A 6,542-nucleotide genomic window follows, 5' to 3' on the forward strand; every position below is an offset into this window, starting at 1 on the left:
AAACTGCTTGGAGTAACCCTGGATTGTAAACTGAGATGGGGAGAAGGCTTTTGAAGATGTTAAACACTTCTCCAGATGTTGTGAGATCTGGATACACCAATACGGTAGGTCTGGTCTATAAACAACACTACTCTCCTCAGATTTAATAATAGATCTGAGGAAACTGGATATAAAGTTTAGACACCCCTACTCATTCAAGGGTTTTTGTTGATTCTTACTACTTTCTACATTCTAGAATAAGATTGAAGATGTCAACACTATGGAATAACACATATGGAATCATGTAGTAACCAAAAAAGTGTTAAACAAATAAAAATATATTTATATTTTAGATTCTTCAAAATAGCCACCCGTTTGCCTAAATGACAACTTTGCACACTCTTGGCATTCTCTCAACCAGCTTCACCTGGAATGCTTTTCCAACAGTCTTTAAGAAGTTCCCACATATGCTGAGCACTTGTTGGCTGCTTTTCCTTCACTCTGTGGTCCAACACATCCCAAACCATCTCAAATGGGTTGAAGTCAGGAGATTGTGGAGGCCAGGTCATCTGATGCAGCACTCCATCACTCTCCTTCTTGGTCATATAGCCCTTACACAGCCTGGAGGTGTGTTGGGTCATTGTCCTGTTGAAAAACAAATGATAGTCCCACTAAGCGCAAACCAGGTGGGATGGCATATCGCTGCAGAATGCTGTGGTAGCCATGCTGGTTAAGTGTGCCTTAAATTTTAAATAAATCACTGACAGTGTCACCAGCAAAGCACCCCCACACCATCATACCTCCTCCTCTACGCTTCACAGTGCGAACCACACATCCGGAGATAATCCGTTCACCTACTCTGTGTCTCACAAAGACACGGCGGGTGGAACCAAAAATCTCAAATTTGGACAGATTTCCACCGATCTAATGTCCATTGTTTGTGTTTCTTGGCCCAAGCAAGTCTCTTCTTATTATTGGTGTCCTTTAGTAGTTAGACAAAGATTTTTTTCTTCAACAAGCACAGGATATACTGCTAACACCCGACAAGGCCAACATCCCCATTATTGGCAAGAGAAAGAGACGCAGGTACAGAGGACACAGAGCAGGGTGCCTTGTAAGGATCCACAGAAGGCGAGTGAGAAAGCTGCCGTTACCGTCAATATTACTCGCCAACGTGCGATCATTGGACAATAAATTAGATGAGATATAATCACGAATATCCTACCAACGGGACATCAAAAACTGTAACATCTTATGTTTCACGGAATCGTGGCTGAATGATGACATGGATATTCAGCTAGCGGGATATATGCTGCACCGGCTAGATAGAACAGCACACTCCGGTAAGACGAGGGAAGGTGGGGGGTGGGGGGGGGGGTCAGTGCATATTTGTAAACAACAGCTGGTGCACGAAATATAAGGAAGTCTCTAGATTTTGCTCGCCTGAAGTAGAGTATCTTATGATAAACTGTAGACCACACTATTTGCCAAGAGAGTTTTCATCTAAACTTTTCGTGGCTGTTTATTTACCACCACAGACGGATGCACTAAGACCGCACTCAGTCAGCTGTATAAGGAAATAAGCAAACAGGAAACCGCTCACCCAGAGGCGGCGCTCATAGCGGCCGGAGACTTTAATGCAGGGAAACTTAAATCAGTTTTACCTAATCTCTATCAACATCTTAAATGCGCAACCAGAGGGGAAGAAATCTAGATCACCTGTACTCCACACTCAAAGCTCTCCCTTGCCCTACATTTGGGGAAGCTGACCACAATTCTATCCTCCTGATTCCTGATTACAAGCAAAAATTAAAGCAGGAAGCACCAGTGACTCGGTCTATAAAAAAGTGGTCAGATGAAGCAGATGCTAAACTACAGAACTGTTTTGCATTCACAGACTGGACATGTTCCAGGATTCTTCCAATGACATTGAGGAGTACACCTCATCAGTCACTGGCTTTATCAATAAGTGCATCGAGGACGTCGTTCCCACAGTGACTTACAAACCCCAACCAGAAGCCATGGATTACAGGCAACATTCGCACTGAGCTAAAGGGTGGAGCTGCCGCTTTCAAGGTGCGGGACGCTAACCCGGAAGCTTATAAGAAATCCTGCTATGCCCTCCGACGAACCATCAAACAGGCAAAGCGCCAATACAGGGCTAAGATTGAATCATACTACACCGGCTCCGACGCTCATCTTATGTGGCAGGGCTTGCAAACTATTACAGACTACAAAGGGAAACACAGCCACGAGCTGCCCAGTGACACGAGCCTACCAGACGAGCTAAATCTAAATCTCTTCTATGCTCGCTTCGAGGCAAGCAACACTGAGGCATGCATGAGAGCATCAGCTGTTCCGGACGACTGTGTGATCCCGCTCTCCGTAGCCGACGTGAGTAAGACCTTCAAACAGGTCCATATACACAAGGCTGCGGGGCCAGACGGATTACCAGGACATGTGCTCCGGGCATGTGCTGACCAACTGGCAGGTGTCTTCACTGACATTTTCAACATATCCCTGATTGAGTCTGTAATACCCTGTGCCCAAGAACACAAAGGCAACCTGCCTAAATGACTACAGACCCGTAGCACTCACGTCGGTAGCCATGAAGTGCTTTGAAAGGCTGGTAATGGCTCACATCAACACCATTATCCCAGAAACCCTAGACCCACTCCAGTTTGCATACTGCCCAAACAGATCCACAGATGATGCAATCTCTATTGCACCCCACACTGCCCTTTCCCACCTGGACAAAAGGAACACCTATGTGAGAATGCTATTCATTGACTACAGCTCAGCATTCAACACCATAGTACCCTCATTGCTAATCACTAAGCTAAGAATCCTCGGACTAGACACCTCCCTCTGCAACTGGATCCTGGACTTCCTGACGGGCCGCCCCCAGGTGGTGAGGGTAGGTAGCAACACATCCGCCACGCTCATCCTCAATACTGGAGCTCTCCAGGGGTGCGTACTCAGTCCATCGCTGTACTCCCTGTTCACGCACGACTGCGTGGCCAGGCACGACTCCAACACCATCATTAAGTTTGCAGACGACACAACAGTGGTAGGCCTGATCACATTGTGTTCTATCTATCCTTACCATAGAGATAGCAATATAAAACATTGTGTTCTATCTATCAATACCATAGAGATAGCAATATAAAACATTGTGTTCTATCTATCATTACCATAGAGATAGCAATATAAAACATTGTGTTCTATCTATCCTTACCATAGAGATAGCAACATAAAACATTGTGTTCTATCTATCCTTACCATAGAGATAGCAACATAAAACATTGTGTTCTATCTATCCTTACCATAGAGATAGCAACATAAAACATTGTGTTCTATCTATCCTTACCATAGAGATAGCAATATAAAACATTGTGTTCTATTTCACTCTGTGGTCCTTACTTTTTTTCTTCTTCTTGTGTGAGTCCTGCAGAGGTTAACTGGCTCCTTCTGTAGCTGCTGCAGCTGCTGCTCATCGCCCTCCTCAGGTATCAGATTGTACTGCAGCCAGGGACCGAAAACAGTCGAGAGAGAGAGAGAGAGAGAGAGAGAGAATTTGGTCCCAACTTTTGTGAGTATAATGTTTACTGTTTACTGTTCAATTTTTGATTGTTTATTTCACTTTTGTTTATCTATTTCACTTGCTTTGACAATGTAAATATATGTTTCCCATGTCAATAAAGCCCTTTGAATTGAATTGAATTGTGAGAGAGAGACTACATTAGGGTGGACAACATGGGGTCACAGTGTGTGTAGGTGAAGTAGGTGTCTGTGCTGCTAACAGTATAGCTTGAATGAATTGTGAATAATAATTAGTGAGAAAGTTAGAAGCACAAATATCATACCGCCAAGGCGTCGCACCATTACCCCCAAGACATGCTAACCTCTCACCATTACAATAACAGGGGAGGTTAGCATTTTTGGGGGGTAGGATATTTGTGCGTCTAACTTTCTGACTCATCATTATTCACGATTAATTCAGGACTATCCGTAATCATAGTAGCATCCACTTTAATGTAGAAGTGTTTAGAAACATATTCTACTCTTATTTACAATAAAAATGACTCCAAAATGACACAATATATTATTTAGCGTTAATTTCTATTGGGCACAAAATAATCTGAAACACAACCAAAACAAACAGCAAATACATCCAACAAGTTGGTAGAGCCACAAGCTTGATGTAGTCATTGTGTGCTGGGAATATGGGAAAAAAATACTAAAGTTTTGATTACTTTAATACACATATAAGTGAATTGTCCCAATACTTTTGGTCCCCTTAAATGTGCTGTGGTTTCTAAACGGTTCACCCGATATGGATGAAATTACCCTGAAATGAAAGATGACATTCTGCACTTTAACCTCATAGTCATTCTGCACTTTAACCTCATAGTCATTCTGCACTTTAACCTCATAGTCATTCTGCACTTTAACCTCATAGTCATTCTGCACTTTAACCTTATAGTCATTCTGCACTTTAACCTTATAGTCATTCTGCACTTTAACCTCATAGTCATTCTGCACTTTAACCTTATAGTCATTCTGCACTTTAACCTCATAGTCATTCTGCACTTTAACCTCATAGTCATTGTATCATTTCAAGGTGCTGGAGTACAGAGCCAAAACAACAACAAATGTGTCAATACTGTCAAAAATCTATGTTTATATGTCACATTCACAGGATACAGCACGTTACAGAGAAGAGAGGGAGAGAGATAGAGAGACAGTGAGGGAGAGAGATAGAGAGATAGTGAGGGAGAGAGATAGTGAGGGAGAGAGATAGAGAGACAGTGAGGGAGAGAGATAGAGAGATAGTGAGGGAGAGAAAAAAAGAGGGAGAAAAGGTGAGGAGAAAGAGCAGTAGTGCCTCAGCTGAGTCAGCATTAACCATAATATCTAAAACAGAAAGCATTAACCATAATATCTAAAACAGAAAGCATTAACCATAATATCTAAAACAGAAAGCATTAACCATAATATCTAAAACAGAAAGCATTAACCATAATATCTAAAACAGAAAGCATTAACCATAATATCTAAAACAGAAAGCATTAACCATAATATCTAAAACAGAAAGCATTAACCATAATATCTAAAACAGAAAGCATTAACCATAATATCTAAAACAGAAAGCATTAACCATAATATCTAAAACAAACAGAGATATTATAAACAGAAAGCATTAACCATAATATGTAAAACAGACAGAGATATAAACAGAAAGCATTAACCATAATATGTAAAACAGACAGAGATATTATAAACAGAAAGACATAAAGCAACACGGTTAGGGTATGGTTAGGGTATGGAGGCTTAGGGTATGGAGGGTTAGGGTATGTATGGTTAAAGTATGGAGGGTTAGGGTATAAAGGGTTAGGGTTAGGGTATGGATGGTAAAAGTATGTAGGGTTAGGGTATGGAAGGTTAGGGTATGCAGGGTTAGGGTATGTATGGTTAGGGTATGTATGGTTAGGGTATGGAGGGTTAGGGTATGAAGGGTTAGGGTATGGAGGGTTAGGGTATGTAGGGTAAGAGTATGTAGGGTTAGAGTATGGAGGGTTAGGGTATGCAGAGTTAGGGTATGTAGGATTAGGGTATGCAAAGTTAGGGTATGTAGGGTTAGAGTATGGAGGGTTAGGGTATGCAAGGTTAGGGTAATGAGGGTTAGAGTATGGAGGGTTAGGGTATGCAGAGTTAGGGTATGGAGGGTTAGGGTATGAAGGGTTAGGGTATGGAGGGTTAGGGTATGTAGGGTAAGAGTATGTCGGGTTAGAATATGGAGGGTTAGGGTATGCAGAGTTAGGGTATGGAGGATTAGGGTATGTAGGGTTAGGGTAATGAGGGTTAGGGTATGTAGGGTTAGGTTAATGAGGGTTAGGGTATGTAGGGTTAGGGTAATGAGGGTTAGGGTATGTAGGGTTAGGGTAATGAGTGTTAGGGTATGCAGAGTTAGTGTATGGACCGGTGAAGAAGCCGGATGGGCTGTGGTTGTGAGGCCGGTTGTATGTACTACCAAATTCTCTAAAACGACGTTGGCTTATGGTAGAGAAATTAACATTAAATACCCTGGCAACAGCTCTGGTGGGCATTCCTGCAGTCAGCATGCCAATTGCACACTCCCTCAAAACATGAGACATCTGTGGCATTATCTTGTGTGACAAAACTGCACATTTTAGACTGGCCTTTTATTGTCCCCAGCACAAGGTGCTCCTGTGTAATGATCATGCTGTTTAATAAGCTTCTTGACACTTGTCAGGTGGATGGATTATTTTGTCAAATGAGAAATGCTCACCAACATGGATGTAAACAAATGCATTCACAAAATTTGAGAGAAATAAGCTTTTTGTGCATATGGAACATTTATGGGATCTTTTATTTCAGCTCATGAAACATGAGACCAACACTTTACGACCTGCGTTTATATTTTTGTTCAGCCTATGGCTAGTTAGCCAGCCTTGGCGTTGCTATCTTGCCCTACTTTAGATAAGGGTCAATAGATATATACTTATACATTTTAAACCGCATATTACACACATTATTAT

Source organism: Salvelinus namaycush, chromosome 32 (genome assembly GCF_016432855.1).
Source record: "Salvelinus namaycush isolate Seneca chromosome 32, SaNama_1.0, whole genome shotgun sequence".
NCBI classification, from domain to species: Eukaryota; Metazoa; Chordata; class Actinopteri; order Salmoniformes; family Salmonidae; genus Salvelinus; species Salvelinus namaycush.